The following is a 21,288-nucleotide window of genomic DNA, read 5'->3' as shown; positions in this document are numbered from 1 at the left end:
AGAGTCAGCTTCTACGTTTAGAGAAGACCTGTGTCACCAGAAGGCTTCCATGACCAAGATGGCTATAGAAATAAGGGTCATACCACCCTTCCTGCTTAAAATCTCCAACAGCTCCCCAGTGCCTTTGGGGTAAAGTCCAAATGCCATAGCAATTCAGAGAGTGAACATTGACCAACCCAGTGAGACATCAAAGGACCCGAGCTGGGCCTTCTGACCTCAGTCTGGGCTGGGTGTCTGATGAAGCTTACGTCCCTTCACTTCTTGAGGCTCTAGCTCCCTGCACATGCCCCTTCTCTTGATCATGAAGACTGGACTTACACTGAAGGCAGGTCACTTGGGGGACCCCACCCCCAGTTTCTGGAGTGAGGGCTCTGGCTCAGGTTGTGTGTGTTTTGAATGGAGTTTGATTTGGGGAGATCTTGAACCTTGGGCGAGAGGTACTCGGCTCCCCTCCTGTTACCTGTGGAGGACCTGACGGGCCCAGCAGTCTCAGGATGGGATGTCTGGTGGCACCTGTGGGGGTGCTTGCACTGAGGGAGGCGTCTGGTATGCCCACATATGTCTAGAAATCCTTGTTTAGGGGTGTCTGGCCTGTGCTTCAGACTCTGAGCAACTGTCTGGAGGTATCTGACCAGCTGTGCTGGGAGTGTCTGGTTTGCATTGTGGGGAAGGACCTAAAGTGGCCTGTGTAGGGTCTCTTATGAGTTTCTGGGTATCTGACAGCCTGCTGGGGGGTGTCTGGTGGCTCCCAGGTGACGTCGCGTGGTGCTCTGGGGATATCTGTCATGTTTTTGAGATTGTGAATGTTGGATTTGGGGATCTGGCAGACCTAGGTGGGTGTCTGAACAATTATATGGTGCCTGAAATCATGTTTGGGGCATGATGGCACCTGCCTGAGTGTCCGGCATGTGTTAGAAGGTACCTATGTTGCGTTGTCTGGGTCCCCCTTGAGAGGTCCCACACTTTCAGTCAGTTATGCCTGTAGTCTACGCCCCCTCTTCGGAGGTGACCAATCTGTTCTCTCCATTTCTCGAAATCGCCCCTCTCCGACTTCTTGCCCAGAGTCTCCCTCGACCCCACCAATGTTCCCAGGCACCCGCTGACAGCCCAGGCACCTGACCCTCCCCGCAGGTCCACTGTCTTCTGACCCGCACTCTCGCCCCGCTGATTGCCTCGGCCGACGGAGACCCCAGCTTCGCGGTCCCATCCATCAGCGGTCGCCCACGCCCCCCTCGCAAGTACCCTCCCCAGTAGTCCCCATGCGCGCACGCGCAGAACGAAAGCCCCAACACTGTCTCCCCAGGAGCAGACTGAAACAAAATTCGACCTCCAGGCCCCGCCTCCAGGGCTCCGCCTCCAAGGCCCCGCCCTAGGGAGGGGATGCTCCTGCGCAACTTGCCCGCGCGGCCTCCTGCTTCCGGCTTTGCGCGGCTGCGGCCGGGGATCGCCGAGGTGGGCGGCGGCGGCGGCGAGACTGGCAGAGCCGCAGCCTCGAGCTGCTGGCGAGGGCCGAGCCCAGGTGAGGGCGGACCCGAGGAGTGCGGCGCTAGGGAGGGAGGTCTCTGGCCGTGGGACGGCGCCGTCGGGCCCCAGGGAGGCCTGGACCTTAGGCTAGGCCCGGTGGGCTCCTCCAAGCTGGCGGGTCCGAGTCTGGCGGACGCTTAAGTGCAGGGATGCAGGCGGTGCCCGCCAGCGCTCCCAGGCCCCGCGTCCCAGCCATCGACCGTGCAGCCTCTGCTCGCCCAGGAGGGAAAGGTCATCGGGCTCGCGGTTCAGGGGCACCTGGGGCAGAACCGGGGCGTGATGATCACCGGACAGTACCAGCGACGTGGTACTTAAGCCCTCTATGGAAAGCTCACTTCTCGGAGCAAAGTAGTAGACCCCGGGATGCTGGGGTACTTCGTCCTCGCTCCCGCGGAAGAATTTGGGCGGTGCGGCGCGGCCCAGCTTCCCTGGCATGGTTTGCTGTCGCTCGTTTTCACCTGTCGTTCTGTTGCGATCAAAGCGATAGAAGAGATTACTGGTCCAGAGGGTAAACGTTTTCCTGAAGTTTAACCCCCGAAGGGAAGAGTCGGACTTTTCCCCTGTGCCTCGTCGGGGGAGAGTGGCGCTCCCGACGGGAGGTTAAAGGGCCCTGCTGTACTAGGGAAGGGACAGGACCGTGCGAACAGTCCCAGGCCAGGGCGACTGGGGATGGTTTGGCGCGTACCCGGGTGAGTGATTAATCCTGGAGCTATATGGAGAAGTGTCGAGAGCTCAGGCTTCAGTGTCAGTTTGGAGCTGGGTTCTGGTCCCAGTTGCCACCGCATATTAGCCATGTAACCTCGCTATACCTCATCTTTGAACGGGAAGTAAGGATTGGTTGGGGATTTGATGAGATTACGCGTGTAAGGTGCATAGCCAAGTGCCTGGCAGATGGTGAGTGCGCAGCAAGTGTCGCATATTTTGTGCGTTTGCTCATGCCCAGGATATTTAGGTTGTATTTTGGAGTTGAGATCCTAGGTAACAAAGAGTTTGGAAAATTCGAGCACCTCGGTTGTTGTTTGGACAGAATCAGAGTTTACACTTTATTAAGAGTCAAGTCCTTTTGAGAAAAAAGTTATTTTAAAACAACATAACATACAGCCAGAAGGCATAATACATTTAGTTCTTGTAAACGTACTTTGTTTTACTTTCCATCAGCTTTTCAGTTTTAAGTGGCATACGCTAGAGAAGTGGAGAAGTGATTCCCTTCTCTCCCTCAAGTTGACTTGAGAATGCTCACACTTTGAAAGCTGCAGTGGCACCTACTTTGTTTCTGGCATAAGCTACGGGTATAATTTTCATTTTTTGTCACATAATAGCAATTACTGTTTTCCTTGTCACCAGCCACTGGGACTAGAGCTGTGGTTACCAGTTGTGCTTCCCTGGGTGTTTACCTTCCACATGTTTAGCATATTTCTGATCCTTAAATCAAAGTCTCCTTCATTCTTCCTCACTCAGCCTGAGGCCTGTTTCTGTTTCTTCAAATTCCATCTGACTTTTAAAACATATTCATCGCAGCTTTCTTGTATAATTTAAAGCCCAGAGAGCCTCAGTAAGTTCAAGCAATTATTGTTTCTTGTTATTTGTTTTATACTACTTTCCCTCTGAAAGTAGTGAAGAGCTGCTATGTTTTGCAAACCCTCTCCAGGTGCAAAATCATTGCAGTCACAGCTCCGGAGCTGCCTGTAGGACATTTTTGGAGCAGGAATGTAGCTGGTGGGGGAGGGACAAACCAATTAAAATAGTGTCCTCCCAAGACCTCCATGAAAGATCCCTGGAGCTCTGCTCAATTTTTTGTTGTTAAAATGGCTGTGGGTGTAAACAATTCAACTTGCTTGCTTCTCTGCTTTTGTTCTTAGATAAGTTAATAGTTTCTGCTGAGGATAAAGTTGCAATTGGTTATGTTCGAAGTAGCGAATAACCGCAAATAACCACACGGATTCACGGCATCTCCTGAAAAACTATCCTAAAGATTTAAGTATATACATTTAATACGTTGTAGGTGGTTATGTTTTAAAATGTCACCTTTTTTCAACATAACAGCTTTTATTCAGATATAATTCACATACCAAAAATTCACACTTTTTTGGTATGTGTGCCAAAAGTGTGCCAGTCAGTGGTTTTCAGTACATTCAGAGAGTTATGCAACTGTCACCACCACCTAATTCCAGAACATGTTACCAGCTGGTCATTCTTAGGAGCGGGTATCAGGAGGCGGTCTAGGCAGGTGCCCCTCCATGGCGGCGTGGGATAGAGGGAGGGAAGGACCCTGGCGGGTGACTTTGCTGGAATTGAGCAGGATCCTGCACACAAGGACATGGTGTCTCTTCTCTCTCTCTCCACCCGCCTTGCACCCCACCTCCCTTCTTCTCCCTTTCCTCTCTCTTCAAAAGCAATAAAAAAAAGTCCTCAGGTGAGGATAAAAAAGGGAGTGGGTGGAGGGTGGATTGTGTAGTGCGTGGATTCCATCTCAGTAGAGCTGTTAGATAGGAGGGGACATAAGAACTAGAGCTCCGTGAAAGTCACTGTGGACATGGGGCAGAACCACACGAAGGGGTCTGAGACCAGGAACCGAGAGACTGAGGGGCAAAGATCAGACAGCCCTGAAGGAAAGGGGACAGTGTGCCAGTGTCCCACTGTGGTATGCAGCTGGGTTATTGATGTGGATAGATTCTTATTTTCCTGAAGTTGAGTGTACACTAGGGTGTCTGCCATGTAGCAGACGGTCACAAAGTCCTCTGTGCTGTCCATTGTAACAGGGACTGAGACAGAGGTGTGGGGCCCAAGTTTCGTTGTGGTGCACAGCCCAGGCATGGGCAGGAAGCCTTCTTCCTCCTGAGGGGTGGTGGCTAGGCCAGGCCTTGGCAGCTGTTGGCACAGGGGGCACAGCATTTGCACAGGCTCAGAGTCAGGAAGCAAGCCGTTGGTCAGGTAGGGCTGGCACGGGCATTTCATAGGCGGGGGTTACTGTGCAGGACTTCGTGGCTGCTTCTGTCGGTGTGAAGGGTGGCTTGGAAAGGGCGGGGGCTGGATATAGGGAGGCCTGTTGGGGGATGACATGGATATGAACAGTGTGGAAAGAGGTCAGACTTGTGCTCTGTTCACAGACAGACATGTCAGAGGTAGATGTGTGGGAGAGAGTGTGTGTAGGTGACCAGGCGGATGACGGCCCTGGGGTCATCGGCTAGTGGAACTCTTCCTTACACAGTGTGGGTCCGTGCAGCGAGTAGGTGGCCAGTTCAGACTCCTCTCAAATTTATCTTGCACTGGAGATGGGGAAAACTGTCACCTGCCCTCAGATCAGGGGTCTCTTTTCCACTCTCTCTACGCCATCCCATGGTCTTTCAGGGTTCAAGAACAGTGAAGAGTAGCCCTTCAGGGACCCTAGGGTGGTAGCACTTTGGGGTGGAGTAGGGGCAGGACAAAGGCTGTGAACAAGGTTTAGAAAGCAGTCACTACCTGCTAGAGGTTGGGGGCAGAGGGAGGAAGGAGAAAGGCAGAGAACCTGGGGGCTAAGTAACACAGAACCCACCAGAAATGGAAATGAAGTCCTTCTGACAGAAGAGCAGTGATCCGCCTAATGCGTTTTGTAACCAGAGGTGAAACCTTGGGAGTCTGCCTCCTGTGAGCCCCGGGGTCTGCAGCCCCTGCAGTTCTGGGGCGTATTTGTTTGTTCCCAGCAGGTGTCCCACCCGTCTCCCCCCACAGCATGTGTTCTGCATGGCTTCCCAGACAGAGGGGCGTCTGCTCTGTAATTTGTAGTTGCAGAGCAGGTGTTCTGTCCTCTGTTCTGTAATTTGTAGTTGGCTTCTCCCACCCACTCACCTGGTGAAACATCATGGATGATATGGCTGGCAGAATAACAGAGTCCCAGAGATACCTGTATCCTTGCCACTGAGAACTTTGAATACGTGACCTTATGGGGCAGGCAGGACTTTGCAGTTCTGATTACAGGAGGGATCTGGAGGCGGGGAGATTCTTCCTGGATTATCCAGGTGAACCCAGTGTCATCACAAGGGTCCCTTTGAGAGGGAGGCAGGAGGGTCCAGGTCTGAGAAGGAGATGGGAGGATGCAGGCAGAGTCAGAGAGAGAGGTGAGAAGATGTTACACCGCCCTGGCCGGTGTGGCTCAGTGGACTGAGTGCCAGCCTGTGAACCAGAAGGTCACCGGTTCCACTGCTGGTCCAGGCTGTGGTCCAGGTCCCTGGTGAGGGGTGTACAGGATATTTCTCTCCCTCTCTTTTTCCATCCATTCCCCGCTCTCTAAAGAATAAATACATAAAATCTTTTAAAAAAGAAAAAAAAGTTACGTTGATGCTTGCTTTGAAGGCGGAGGAAGGGTCTATGGCTGCTTACACACACACATGCGCGTGCGCACACAAAGGGGGTTGTAGGGCGCTCAGGTCAGCTCAGGTCATCGGAGTTGCTCCTCCCGCCCTCTAGTCCTCAGTCTCTGAGAGACTGGAGGCGTAGCCCAGTTGTCACTGCCTATGGAGCCCTCCCTCCACAGTGTGCGGGTGTGTCCGGTCACTCCCGTTGTGCACCAGGCGCAAGGGCTGCAGCAGTGAGCACAGCTTAGCCCTTTTTTCTATTTCAAAAACATAACTTTAGTCATGAAGTGCAAAATAAATGTAAGTGAAAATATTTTTTAAATGAAGTGTAACCACAGTGGTCTGTTCCAGAAATTTGAGGAACATTTGTAGTCACATCCTGTAAATTACTGCTTTTGAAAAGTTTGTGATTAGCCCCACCTGGCTGTTATCAGGAAGCTAAAACTTACCTTTTGGTGTTTCTCATTCTTCTAGAATGTTCCAAAAGCTCCAAAGGGGAAGGCCCTGCAGCTTCTCTGTTTGCTGGGGAGAGTCCTGCTGTCGGTAGGGTTGGCCACACTGCTGCTTTTTAAACTGGGGCATTGTAATCCATACACCATAACACTCACCCTTGTGAAGGATACAGTTCAGTGGTTTTAAAAAATATATTCACAAGGGCATGCAACCATCACCACTGTCTCATTCCAGAACAGTCTCATCACCCCAAAAGGAAGTCCCATACCCATTGGCAGTCACTTCTCACCTCCCTGTCCCCAAGCCTCTGGCAGCCACAGGTCTACTTCTTATCTCTGTAGCTTTGCTAGTTCTCAACAAATGCCTGTGAATTCTCCAGTATGTGGCCTTTTGCATCTGGCTTCTTTTACTAATGTTTCCAGGGCTCACCCACATGGTACCCCGAATCTAGCCATTTAGAACTCCACAACATGCCCGCTCAAGGACAAGTGACTCGGGATGTGTCAGAGGTGGGCGGGGTCCTGTCCCATCAGTGGACCTGCCCGAGTCCTTGCAGGATTTTCTTAAAAAGAAAGGAAAAGAAAAAGCTTTGACTGTCGAGGACCTGCATCTGTTTCTTAGGGCTGCTGTAACAAATTACTGCAAACGGGGTCGCTGACTGTCACAGAAACATGTTGTGGCCAGTTCCAGATGCTAGAAGTCTCAGATCCAGGTGTCTGCAGGACTGCAGTCCCTCCGGGGGCTCTCGGGAGAACCCTTCCTTACCTCTCCCGGCTTCCGGCGGGGCGTCCCTGAGCCAGGGCTTCCTCTCTCGTCTCTGCCTCTGTACTCACGTGGCTTTCTCCTCTGTGTCTTGTGTCTGTCTCCTGTGTGTGTGTCTGTCTCTCTGAGTCCAAATCTCTTCTTTTCTCTATAAACACAACAGTTACTGCATCTGGGGCCCATCCTAAGGCCAGGGTGATCTCAACTCAACATCCTTAGTTACTTCTGTAAAGACCCCAGTTCCAAATAAGGCCACGTTCTGAGGTTCTGGGTGGGCGGGACTTTGGAGGAATCATACTCAACCTACCACAGGAATCTTCTATTTCTGGTTCCTTGTAAATGGGAACAAGTTTTCAAGTAACCAGTACTCATTTCTTAGATTCTTTTCAACATGTGGTTATTTTTAGATATTTTAAAGTTACAATAAATGTTGAACTTGGGCTGTTGAAGCCTCGAACTCTTGGGAACCTGCTAAGTGAAGAGGGAAAAAGGGAGATCTTAAGAACTAGCTTCTTGTTTGAAAAGCTTCTAAATTTAAATCCCTGTGAATATAGTTTGCTGTAAAGCAGAGTCACGCGATGCTTAGTAACAGGGACACATTCTGAGAAATGTGCCACCAGGCTGTGTTGTACTGCGTGGACATTGCATATGGTGCCCTCACCAGCCCCACTGGCACGGCCCACAGCTCCGAGGCTGCAGCCGGTCCTGCACCTACTGTGCCGAATAGAGTTTCAGGGAAGAACCTCACGGGGGTCCACCTGCAGAGGGCACTCACCACGACTGGCACTGGCAGGACAGGTAGCAGTTCTGAGTGAATTGGTGGGTGAGGTGGGTGGTGCGAAGGCCCAGGGCACTGCCGCACACTGCTGGGACTTTGTGGACGCTGCACACTCAGGCTGCTCCACACTCCTGTGCATGGCCCGAGGTTACACCGAGCATAGGAGAAAGCGATGCCATTAGGAGGTGCGGTAAACGTGAGCTGTAGGAGGCTGCCGCAGGGGCCACAGGCTGTTTGTATTTGTGAGTAGAAAGGGTGCACTCTACAGTAACAGCAGAAGGTGCAGTGCAGAAACGTGAAAACCACAGACACAGTCACGAGTCATCACTGTCAAGTGCTGCGTCCTATGCGTGGTGGCACATTTGCACTTCTCGTGGCTGGCAGCGCAGTGGGCCTGTTTATGCCAACATCACCACGGACACGGGAGTCATGTACTGTGATGGGATGTTACAGTGGCCACAGTGCCACTGGGCGAGGGGCGTTTATTCAGTTTCGTCACACTTTCATGGGACCATAGTCATGTGCTCAGTTCCTCGCTAACCGTTCGGTGTGGCAGGTGGCTGTATGAAAAGGTGCCTGTCAGGTGTTTGGCTATTTGCCTGTACTGCATTACAGAACATATTCCGTCCCCATGCATTAAAATACCATTTCCACCAAACACACGTTTCATGCATTTAAATCTTAGGAGGAAAAATAATGTTCCACCTGCCTAGCCCTGCACCTGTAAGCACGTGACATTGTTTTCTTCCTGACCTTGAGACATGAGAGGTAGAATATACTCAAGCTCACACCATTGCAGTTCTAAAAGGAATACTAATGAAGGTCTTTGCCAGGTTCTGGAATTTTCCTGACGTAGGAGCTGGTGGCTGACCTCCTTTAATAATTACAGCCAGCATCCTTTGGATTGCAAGGATCATGAGATACTCAGAAACCAACCTCCTGCCTGTTTGCTACCAGCACAGGGGTCTCAGGCTTCTGGAATCCAGCCCTGACTTCACCGAAACCACTTTTCCATTCCCTCCTGCTTGTCAGGGCTTAAAGATGGGAGCTTCCTGTGTGCCCAGCAGGCTGCATCTTGATGATTGAAAATGGTTCCCCTTCTAAAATCAAACCAATTAGATACAGTTGAGCAGAGACCTGCAGACTTTTTCTATAATGAGCCAGCAGTAAATATTTGAGATTTTGCAGACCACAGTACCTGTCACAGCTACTCAACTGGAAAAAAACAGCCACAGACCACATGGAAACAAGTGGGCCTGGCTAAGTTCCCATAAGTTTATTTACAAAACAGGTGGCTGGTTGGAGGGCCCAGTTTGCCAGCTCCTATAGAAGACCCATGCCCTGGCTGGTGTAGCTCAGTGGACTGAGTGCTGGCCTGCGAACCAAAGGGTTCCCGATTGGATTCCCAGTCAGGGCACAAGCCTGGGTTGTAGGTCAGGTCCCCAGTAGGGGGCAAGTGAGAGGCAGCCACACATCAATGTTTTTCTCCCTGCCTTCCCTTTTCTCTAAAAATAAATAAATAAATAAATAAATAAATAAATAAATAAATAAATAGTCTCTCTCTTCTTAAAAAAGACCCATGATTATTACCATTCTTTCTCTGGGGCATGACTCTGATCTGCTCAACTTGGTGATGAACACAGGCAGAGGGGACAGTGGCGAGTCCGCACTGCGAACTCGATGCGGGGGGCCTTTTCCAAGCCTCGCAGACCCCGGCGCTGGGGCAGCTGTCTTTTTACAGAGATGTAGCGCCCTCGAACAATCCCCAGGCCATTGAGAGCAAACAGGTTTTTTTCCTGGCATTGCCCGTGAACGTTTTTCTGTCCTGTCTTCCTCCTTTAACAGAATGCTTTTATCTGCTGAAAGAGACACCCACTGGCCTCTGTCAAGTGTTTGATTTCCTCTGCCCTCCTTACAGCACCTCTGCTAACATTTGTTCTTCATTTCCCACATCATAGTTTTTCTAAAAAAGTAAGAAGGCCAGTTGTGGCTTTTTGGAAGATTTCAGATGGATAGTAGCCACAGCGATATTAATCTGTTAAAAATCATTTCTCTTCATGAAAGGTTTTGGCCCTGTCGTTTTGGTTTCTGTACAGTCAGTTGAATTAACATAATTATTTGTAAATGCCTAAGAGGAAAGTCGACTGCCCTTCCTGCCAAGGCCGCAGCAACAAGGTGGGGCAAGGAATGTTTTGCTGGTGCCCCTGCAGTTCAGCCTTGGCATTGGACCGAGTCATGAGAAATGCTCAGGAGGCAGATGCTTTTCTGGTCTGAACTGCCTGTACTCGGTGCTGAAGGTGCCTCCTCCCTGACACCAGAACATGGAGTGAAACCAAGCAGGGGCCTGGCCGGCGAGCTGTAGGGAGCCCTGGACAGGGCAAGGGCGTCTGCTCCTGGCCCCTGATCTTTCCCGTGTTCTTGTTCAGATGTGTTAAGAAGGAAGCAGAACATTGAGCTCCTCTTTTTTAGAAAAATTTTTATTCATTGATTTTTGAGAGAGAGAAACTCTGATTTGTTTTTTCACCTGTGCATCCATTTGTTGGTAGATTCCTGCATGTGTGCTGACCAGGGATCAAACCCATGACTTTGGTGTATTTGGACAACAGTCTAACCACTGACCGGCCCGGCCAGGTTGCCTCTCCCATGTCTCCCAACTGGGGATCACACCCGCAGCCCAGTCATGTGCCCTGACCAGGAATCAAACCAGTGACCTTTCAGTTCACAGGCTAATAATGCTCAATTCACTGAGCCACACAACCCAGCCTTTTTTTTCTTCTCACTGAAGAACATTTTTTATTGCTTTCAGAGAGAGAGATTTCTCTATACGAGAGAAAAGCATCAGTCGGTTGCTTCTCATACATGCCCAGACTGGGGATCGAACCCAGAACTCTTAGGTTATAGGATGATGCTTCAACCAACTGGCCAGGGCAGCTCCTCTTTTTTGCACATTGCTGTGCATCACCTTCTGGTCTTGAGGTCACACTTCCGTCCTCCTGTCTGGATTTGCCCCATTTCAGCCTCTTGCTGAAAGACTGTTTCCACCGGTGGCTGAGGTCATTCTGGAGGAATGATTCTTCCTAGGTCACCCTTGGTGACAAGTTCCAAGGACACTTCTGCACAGCCCTTTGTGCGGTCATTAAACTTGTTCATCAGAATGATTCAAAACACCAAATGGAGTGCCTTTTGTTCCCATGTTTCCCATTAACCATGCTTTTGAATTGCTAAGGCATTTGGGGAGTATAGGTGCTAAGAGGCAGAGACAAGGACCTTCCAGGGCACTTACAGCCCCGTGCGGTTTCCTGTGTGTCGGGACCAGTCTCTTGATGAAGCCACTGGGTCCTGTCACTCAGGACCGTTGTCAGTACAAAAAATGGAAAGAAGTTCTTTTGTTAAAGATTTTATTTATTTTTAAACAAGGAAAGGGAGGGAGAGAGAGAAACATCAATGTGCGGTTGCCTCCTACATGGCCCCCACTAGGGACCTGGCCTGCAACCCAGGCATGTGCCCTGACTGGGACTCAAACTGGCCACCCTTTGGTTCGTGGCCTGCACTCGATCCACTGAGCTACACCAGCCAGGGCAGAAAGGAGTTCTTTTTTTTTTCCATATATTTTTTAATTTAATTATTGTTCAAGTACAGTTTTCCGTCTTTTACTCCCATCCCATCCCCCCCCCCCCGCCTTAGTTTTTGTCCATGTGTCCTTTATACTTGTTCCTATGAATCCTTCCCCTTTTCCCCTGAAATTCTCTCCCCTCTGGTCCCTGTCAGCCTGTTCTGTATTTCAGTGTCTTCAGTTATATTTTGCTTGCTTCAGAAAGAAGTTCCTAATGCCACTTTGCCACTTCCTTCTGTGATGGAGAATGCCCTGTGTGTGGGAGTGAGTCTCCATCCACCATGGTAGGGTAGCAGCCGCTCTGAAGTTCAGGTCTCCTGCAGCACTAGTCTTTTTGAAAAAACCATTTTAGCCATTTTTCAGTGTCTAGTTCAGTGGCATTGAGGACATTCACATCGCTGCGCATCCATCTCTGGAACTTCCTCATCTTCCCCAGCGGAAACTCTGTCCCTATTAAACACTCATCCCCAGCCCCCAGCCCCCATCTACTTCCTATCTTTACGAATCTTACTCCTCCAGGAACCTTTTATGAGTAGAACCACATGGTGTCTGTCCCTTTGTGACTGGCGTATTTTACCGAACATAGTATCTTCAAGATTCCTTCATGTTGTAGCTGGTGTCAGAGTGTCCTTTCTTTTTAAGGCATTGACACACCACATTGTGTGTATCCTTTCATTCTTCGACGGACACCTCAGTTGTCTCCACTTCTGGGCTGTTGTAACACTGCTTGAACGTGGGTGTGCTGACACCTGTTTGCGCCCCTGCCTTCAGTTCTCCTGAGCAGTGGGAGCCCTGGGTCATGGGGTGATCAATTCTGGGTCCATTCGTGTTTGACTCTGAGGAGCCACCAGACTCTCCACCAGCAGCCGCAAGGGTTCCTGTTTCCCTGCATCATTAGCACTTGTTATTTGCCACATTTTAAAGTTATACTGCCCTAGCCCTGGCTGGCGTAGCTCAGTGGATTGAGCGTGGGCCTGTGAACCAGAGGATCTCGGTTTGATTCCCAGCCAGGGCACATGCCTGGGTTGCAGGGCAGTTCCCAGCAGGGGACACATGAGAGGCAGCCATACATTGATATTTCTCTCCCTCTCTCCTTCCCTTCCCCTCTAAAGATAAATAAATAAAATCTTAAAAAAAAAGTTATACTGCCCTAATGGCCTGAAGTGAGGCCTCATTGGGGTTTTTACTGTGTTTCCCTAATGACTTGTAACATTGAGCATCTTTTTACAAGCTTATGGCCATTTGTGTATTTTCTTTGGAGAAATGTCTATTCAAACCTTTTGTCCATTTTCAAATTGGATTGTGTGTGTGTGTGTTTATCTTTGAGTTCAAATTGTAACAGTTCTCTACACTAATTGCATCTGACATGATAGGATCTGGTGAGAACTTGAAAGCAAGTCTGATACGACCTCAGGGCATATACCACAGAAAGTGGGCATCTGGTAAGTGTGGTCCCAGGCCTAGGAACGAAGCAGAATTGGCACGGTGAAGTCTCCCAACTAGAGACCAGCCTACACACTGTCGTCCTCTTAAGAGGCAGCTGCATTCATGAGCTTTACAACCAGCGTGAAGCCCTGGCTGGTGTGGCTCAGTAGATAGAATGTCTGCCTGCAAACCAAAGGGTCACGAGTTCGATTCCCAGTCAGGGCACATGCCTGGGTTTCGGGCCGAGTCCCCAGTAGGGAATGCGTGAGAGGTAACCACACATTGATGTTTCTTTCTCTCTCTCCCCCTTCCCCTCACTCTAAAATCAGTAAACATATCCTTGGTGAGGACTTAAAAAACACCTGATGGTCTTAACTACTTTTTTAAAAAGTTATGTTTACATGTACTAGAGTCTGTTAACATTATGTCTTAAAAAGCAATGTATATATCTTAATTAAAAAATGCTTTGTTGTGGAAAATGCTCGCTGTTTTCTGAGCCCTCAGCAATCTGCTGCTTTCTGCTGGTGGAGACCTCGCCCTGATGCTGATAGACGCGCAGGGTCTGTGAAGTGCAGTGTGGCGAGGGCGCCCATCTTCTCATCTCACTGCCCCTGTGTGTCCACTGTGTCCACAGCAGGATCGCCGCCCTCGGGCTTCCCCCGGTTGGTGTCACCCTGTCTCCAGAGGGGTTTTCAGCTGCCTTTAGGACTTCTGTAACCAGGGTTCCAGGGGCCCTGTTCACAGTGAGAGTTCCGGTGCCCTTCCTGCCTCTGCCCCGCCTCTATGGAAGCAGTGCCCAGGGGCCCAGACCACAAGTCCCAGGCATCCTGGTCTCCTCCGTCCAGGAGGAATTCTAAATTCTTTAGAATTTATTTACTTACTGATTTTAGAGAGAGGGGAAGGGAGGGAGGCAGGCAGGGAGGGAAACATCAATGCAAGACAGACATCCATCAGTTGCCTCCCGTATGTGCTCTGACCAGGGACCATACCTGTAACCTAGGCACGCAACCTGACTGGGAATTGAACCAGTGAAACTTTCGCTTTGCAAGACAACACCCAGCCCACTGAGCCACATCAGTTAGGGCATCTACCCCATCTTTAGCAGAGCGCCGAGCCCCACTCATCCTGCCTCTGGACCCCATTCTGTCTTCTCACCTTCTGCCTGCATTAAGGACATAGTCACCTGGCACTAAGACTGCCGAGCGGGTTCCCAGCCTCTGCCATCTGTCTGTCTTCATCTGATCGTTCACCTGCACCACCACCAGACCTCCATGAAACACATGTCTAATTGTGCGTCTCCTTCACCTAAAATCCAGCCCCTGGCTCCCTAATCAGGAAGCGAAGGTACCTTAGGGTGGTGCGCTGTTAGCCCAGCCTGCCTTTGGTCTTCTCTCTGCCCACCCCCTGCCCCTGCTTCACCCATTTTTGTCCAGTACACCATCATCCCCTGGTGTCGCCTCTGCTTCTGCCCATCACCCTCCCCTGGAATGGCCTTCCTCTCCTTTCTCCTAAGGACCTCCTCCGTGAAGACCCCGTGCAGAAGGGCTGTGCCATGACCCCGTCCCCTGCAGAACGCTTTGCCTTCCTCCTTGGGCCGCTCCCTGCCCCCACTGCTGGAAGCCCCACAGTTGTCTGACACCATCCACTTCCTCAGTCGCCTGGGCTTCTCCGGGCTGGGGATCCATTCAGACACCATTATTCCCACAGAGCGATGCGTTTCAAGTTTTCTAAACAGATTTGTAAACTTTTTATTGTTACTATTTTGTGAGAAACAAAGCTCCTTCATGAGCTGTGACTGCCTGGCCAGCGCAAGGGTCAGCTGGAAGGGGGCAAGCCTCATTCCTCCACTCCCTGGTGCTTCAGGGCTTCCTCGAGTGCTCTAGCATTTGCACCTCGGTCCACGGGTGCGTCTGCCTTCGAGAAAACGTCCGTCTGTTTTTATGAGCCTGAGCGTGAGGGGCAGGGCTGAGGGAGCGAACAGCTGGTGGCTGCTGTGCCCCTGGACTCCTTGCGTTTACTTCCTCATATGGCTCCAAGAGCCCAGGAGCCAGGCCCCAGTCACGGTTCGACTCAGACAACTGAGCAGTCTCGGGGCTGAGGAGTGGGCTCGGACTGTGGGGGGTCATGGCAAGTGGTGGAGTTGAGACAAACTCCTGTTTCCCGGCGCCAAACCGTGGGTCTGGGAGAGAACAGTCCATTCAGAAACGTGCCTGACTCCGCAGCAGCACACTTGGGGGAAGAACCTGAGTCGTGAACGTTACATGGCTGACGCGGTGTTGGCCTTGGGTGGCGTCAGAAATCATTGCCGTCCACTTGAAGCATGTTCTCAGAACTTTTATTTTGAAATAATTTTAGATTTACAGAAGAGTTTTAAAAAAAGATTGTGCAGAAAGTTCCCATAAACCCTGGACCCAGCTTCCTCCTACTGTTAAATTTTTAATTATAAAAGTCATATGATCTTTGCAGGAAGTTGGGAAAATAGGAAAATACCTATAATGCTGTACAGCTACAGTTAGTTGTCTTCTTCTTGTGTCGCCTTCCAGGATTTTCCTTTGTGCATATTTTCCTGCAAGGTGTGGTACTGGGTTGTGCAGTGCTTTGGAAAGGCAGTTTGGTGATGCATACCTAAAACCATAAATCATTTGTCGCCTTTGCCCCCGTGATTCTGTCTCTGAGACTCATGTATGTAGTTGGAAATCAAACGATTGGAATGATTCTTACAGAGACCATAGCACTGTGAAAGCTGGCAGACACCTGTGCAGTCGTCATGATTGTAAATACACACACCCGTGCAAATAAAGGTGGGGCACAGAGGCAGTGTGGGTCGTGGTAAGAATACTTTTCGTCCTCACTTTGTTTTAATTTTTCCGTTTTTTGCATCTGAAGTTCACTCTCGTGCTATTCATCAAGAGGGATCAAGTTCAGGTGACGGTGACATGGGCGCATGTCCTGACCAATGGGCAGTGAGGACCACTTTGCACCAGCCGTGGGTCTTTGCAGGCGAGCAACTGGGACCTCCCCTGTACTTCAGGCCTATAAATACCACTGGCTGGATTTCTGCCCGAGAATGTTCCTTCTACCTGTTCTTTTTTCCCCTTAAGGTGACTCACCTACAGCAGTTTCCCTTAGTTCTTATCTTTATTAACCAAGAGTAACTTAGAGCCCTGGCTGGGTGGCTCAGAGGGTTGAAGTGCTGTCAGGCACACCGGAAGGTTGCAGATGTGGCCCCCACTCAGGGCACACACCTGAGCTGAAGGGTCCATCCCTGGTCAGAGCGCACACAGGCAGCTGATGGATGTTTCTCACACTGATGTATCTCTCTCTCTCTCTCTCTCTCTCTCTCTCTCTCTCTCTCTCTCTCAAATAAACATATCCTTGGGTGAGGACTAAAAAAAAAAAAGCAGAATACCTCACAGAAATGCCACCTTAATTTAGAGACATACCTTATTTATCCATAAACTAATTAAGCTGGTGGGTTCCCCCCTCCCACCCCCACACACAAAACCTTTGATGTTAAGGTTTAGGAATAAGAATGAAAGGAACAAGGGATAAGAATACGTAGGAACCATGGACAAGGACAGTGGTGGGGGTGGGGGAGGATTGAACGAGGGAGGGGGCGGGTGGGGACAGCTGTAACCACACAACAATAACAAAGGGGGCGCAAGGATTTACTCCCAGGCAGCGTACCCAGGACCTTACGCGGCACTAAGCTCTGGCTCTCCGCCTGACTCCCCACTCCGCCCTCATCTCCCCTCACACAGTGGGAGTGATGTGTTGTGCTCACATGCCGCAGAGACGGCTCTGGGCCGCGGAGGGGACACTGACACAGGGCGGGCCGCTTTGGCCCGGGCAGAAGTCCTAGGTGCCCGCCTATTTTTCCGCCCCAGGAAGTGTGCCTGACTGCTAGATGTTGCAGAAGGAGGGGTTTTGTCATGGAGACTTGTGGTTTCTCGCCAGACCTCGAGTTTTTTTCTTAATGTGATGGCAAAACTTTTTTTTTTTTTTAATCACAAGTCACCTCGCAGCATTGAAAGGTCCTGAAGAGCCTTCAGAATTTGAAAGAGAGATAATTCAGAGAATTCTGGGGCTGGAGGAGCCAGAGGGAGATGAGGTTCTGCCCTGGGATGAGACATGAGACCACTAGTGTCCCTCCTTGATTTTTCTCCTGACAAACTAGAGGCCTCAAGGTCAGAAACCTGATTTCCAGGCGAGTTTGGGGTTCTGTCTGGCTTTCTTGTGGACATAGAACATTAAGGATATAAAAAATTTGAATAAATCTTTAGACTAGCTTAAACCAATTTATATTTGTAGAACAGTCTCCCCAGGAGCAGCAGAATTCACTTTTTCATTACAATAGACAACATTGCGGACAATAAAACATGCCTCTATAAATTTAAAAGTTAAACGAGAAGCTGCTAGGAAGGCCCACATGTTGGGGCTGAGGGCGGGGCTTTGTGCCCCGTTCCCCGGGTGGTGGGGGCGGAGGGGGCGTCCGTGGGCACCTAGGGTACAGAGGAGGAGGGCTGTCCTTGGGAGGCCAGCAGGCGTCCTCCAGAGACCCAAGGGGAAGGGGGGGCCGGGAGGATCAGCTGTCAGGGGCCCAGGACAGGGTGGGAGGTGTGTCAGCACACAGTGCAAGGCTTCGGGGGAGAACTCATTCAGACGTGAGCCGTGAAGGCTGCGCGACACTCAGGTCCTGACCATCTCCTACCCCCACCTTCCATCAGGGTCCAGTCTGTTGTGTGGAGATTTTTTGTTTTTAATTTTACCAAAGAGAATAGACCTTAGGGCAGCAGGTTGTGTGAAAGAGCCAAGAATGGGCTTGTACTTGACCCCTGCTCCCCACCTTTGGGTGCTCTGCCTGCTCCCTCTCCTGTGTGTGCCCCTGCCCCCGCTTGGCAGGAACCAGGTCTGTGCACCTGTGAGCAGGCTCACAGGCCACAGAGGTCAAAGGCAACGCCCCCACCCATAGACGAGCAGCACCAGACCCTTGCCCTCAAGGAGGTCAAAGTTCAATAAGGCAGTGCAAGTCCAACCAGTGGGGGTGTGGAGTCCAAGTCCCTGGTGGGTGTGGGCCATGTGTCCCCAGTGCACCACGGAGCCCCATGGGAATCTGTTCAGCGGATGCCACAGGGCTCGAGGACCCAGATCCCAGTGCGCTCACTGGCCGCTGGAGTCCGGCACTCGCCCAGGCAGGAAGCTCCTGGCCCATGCAGAACACAGTCTGGTGCTGGGGTGTCGGGTGGTGGGAACACAGGGCAGTGAGACCCAGCAGATGAGGACTTATCCCAGGACGTTGCTTTGTGCTGATGGAGGGTGTCACGTGGATATCCCTCTCATTTTTATTTATAACTGTGTGAAACACTGGTAGCACCCCAGGGATGCGACATTACAGGAATGTTGTTGTTCGGTGAAGGCTCTACAGCCAGTGCAAAGATTCCTGAGAGAGAAACTACAAGATTTCTGAAATACATTTTACAGTCTGGCAAAGTGTGTACAACACCATCTTAAGCAGAAAGGTGGAAGCTCACCTGTGTATCAGGTCAAACCGAGTGGTCACTTGGTAGGTCAGAGATGATTATCAGCAGCAGCCAGCCTGGTTGAAACTAAGAGCAATAAAAATGGAAAGGAATTTGCTGAAATGGGAGTGGCGGTTCTTCCTGGCTTGTGGAATCCCGGCAGTTGCTGTTTAATGGCTCCTTAGACTAGAAATTCTTTGTCCACACCAGCATCCCGCCATGAGAGACCGCTTTTCCAGGACCAGTTCCCATGGGGCATCCTGCCCCTGCCAGCAGTCACATCTGCCTTCTCCATCCTTCTCGCCAGTCGTGGCTGGGGGTCCTCAGTTATTCCTTCAACCCTCCAGGCATGCTCCCCTCGGCCCATGTTTGGCCCCAAGAGGTCCTACGTCTGACCCTCCGTGGCACTTGTCACAACGCAGCTTGCTGGGTGCTGCGTCTGGCCAGTGAACCATCTGCTCGTTGAACTTTTTCCAGGTGGGAGATAAACTCGCCCCAGCTTTGGTGAGCTAGCAGCTTGGCCCTCCTGCCTCTTGTAATTGCCCTGATGTTGATGTGACCTAAGGTGACCTGGCCCGGCTTGCACCGCACTGCTGATTCATTGAGTCTGCTGCCGGGTACCCAGCGCCCCCGTGGCGTTTCTCAGCTGTGGTGCTGCTGCTGCAGCAGGTGGGGGCCCCACGGTGTCTGACTTTGCTGACTCGTGACACTTCCTTTGGTATAATGTCAAGATCATTTTGTGTGAACTCGGTTCCCTATCTTCACTTCCAGACATTTGAGGTAGCTCCTCTGCTTTGTGTCATCTATGAGTCTAGTAACAGAGGCTTCTGTGTCCTTATCTCAGGTGACACTGAGGACAGAGCCCTTTGGCATCCCATAGAGAGGCTCCTTCTACCTGAGGTTGGTTAATGTGTGTGATTCCACATACACAAGGGGCCTAGAAAGGGCACGTTCGTAGTGATGGAAAGTAGGTGGCAGTGGGGTTACCGGGGCAGGGGAGGGAGGTGGAGAGTTAATATTTAATGGAGGCAGATTTTATCTTATTTTAAGTTATTTTATTCAGAGAGACAGATTCTATTGAGAACAAGAAAAAGCCTTGGTTAGAGAGAGAGAGAGGTGATAGTTACATGAAGTATGTGTAAGTGTGTTTAATGCAACCAGCTTGGTCAGGACGATGAATACTATGCACACTTCACCACAATGAAACAATAAATGGAGACCCGGCAGTATGTGGTCCCACCGGTTCCAGGAGAGGCACGCAGCTGGGCAAAGAGCAGCCCCATCTCGAGAGTCCCAGTGGGCCTGGGCATTCCACAGCCATGAGCATCCTGTGCCAGCAGAAGGGGATCCCTGAGATCCCAGGCCCTGGCCTGGCCACCTGTCAGAAGTGCTGTTCCAGATTACGCCCCACTGGTGCTCTGCTCAAAGTCTGCTGAACAGTGCCCGGAGCCAACTGGCCACACCCTCAGCTGGGGCCACTCCTTGCTGCACACGTGGTTGCCCATTTTTGTTGCCCACGGTAGCCCCCTGGCTCCCACCCAGATAGATTGCGCACAGGGGTGCAATTGTTTAGTTTTCTTTACAGACCACCCAACTGTTTTCCACTGGCCACACACACCAGTTCACATTCCTGCCAGCGACATATGAGTGCTCCAGTTTCTCCATGTCCTCACCGGCCCGTGGAGTCATCAGCATTTTTATCTCACCGTCCTGGTAGTGACGCCTTGTGGCGGCCTTAGTTTCATTTCTCTGGTGGCTACTGCTGTGGAGCACTTCTCTCTATGCTTTTTGATTATCTGTGTACAGTGAAATGTATCTTCATCTCTTTTGCTCATTTTCTAAATAGGTTTGTGTTTTTACTCTTGAGTTTTGAAACTTGTCAGATGGGTGGTTTGCAAATATTTCTTCCCTCTCTCTAGATTGTCTTTGCATCCTCTAACAGGATCTTCCACAAGCAAAAGTTTTTAGTTATAAGGAAGTCAATCTATAGCTTTTTTTAATGTGCATTGGGCTTTAGGACAGTTCACTATCCAAGCCCCAGTTCCTGAAGATTTTCCCCTACTGTCTGTGAAGAGTTTCATGGTTTTACATTTTCCATTTACATCTGTGGTCCCTTTTGAGTTCACTTTTGTGAAAAGCATGATGCTATTGCATGCTTATTTTTATGCCTACGGACACGGGCGTCATTTTCTGTGTGTTTTCACTTCCCTAAGTCTCCACGGAGCAGTGCTACGGAGTACAGTTCCGTGGTGTCTACTGTACAGCAGGCCCTGGAGCAGTGCGGGTTTGAACTGCACGGTACGCTTATCATCCACAGGTTTTTGGCTTTTTGAGCTTTCCTTACCGTGGCGAAGCTATTGTATCAATTACTCTAGACCACTATAGAGCAGTCACATTGCTGCTGCTTCATTACCAGGGCCTGAATTCTTACACGGGTGAATGCGTATGGAATCTTCATGTCACCTTTATTTCCAAGGGGTAGTGTTGGTGATTCATGGGCTGTCTGCCACGCTTTGCATCACGTGCGACAGCAGACACATGCAGTGCTGATCAGCACGGCACAGCGCGAGCCCTCTGTTTTCCTTCTGATTCTCAGTAACATTGTCCTTTTCCAGGCTCACTTCACTGTGACAGTTCAGTGCACGGTGCAGCGTGACCCGACTGCCGCTGCTGTTCGTGAGGGTTGCGATCAGCAGCAACCTGAGAGTATTTCAGTTTGGGGGGAGTCACCAGCCGTGTGCAGTGTTTCGACTGCTGGGGCCGGGCCTGACCCTGCGCTGTTCAAGGGTCTTCTGTGTACCACTCAGCGAATGGCGTCACCCACGCGTCCATTTATGCGGTTATGCACTTTACATTTATGCAAAAAATGAATACTTAACATTG

At 50.6% G+C, this 21,288-nt stretch overlaps 1 protein-coding gene across 6 annotated transcripts in view; it reads left to right on the top strand.

Moving 5' to 3' along the window:
- The window catches only part of ARHGEF18 (Rho/Rac guanine nucleotide exchange factor 18), a 72,876-nt gene that overhangs the window by 26,164 nt on the left and 25,424 nt on the right, over nt 1-21,288 (top strand). Inside the window, exon 1 of one of the 6 annotated variants that reach the window (XM_037139995.2) lies at nt 1,409-1,519. The exons of 4 other annotated variants lie outside the window; for them this stretch is intronic. The gene's annotated coding sequence lies outside the window, so the exon portion shown is untranslated. Of the gene's footprint in view, nt 1-1,408; nt 1,520-6,346; nt 6,399-21,288 lie in introns of those variants that run through there. One more of the 6 variants, XM_037139996.2, reaches the window with a different exon arrangement.

This window comes from Artibeus jamaicensis, unplaced genomic scaffold, assembly GCF_021234435.1.
Source record: "Artibeus jamaicensis isolate MK-2021 breed Jamaican fruit bat unplaced genomic scaffold, CSHL_Jam_final scaffold_286, whole genome shotgun sequence".
Lineage (NCBI taxonomy): Eukaryota > Metazoa > Chordata > Mammalia > Chiroptera > Phyllostomidae > Artibeus > Artibeus jamaicensis.
Note: the sequence above shows the minus strand (reverse complement) of the source record. Positions and strands in the feature narration are given on the sequence as shown.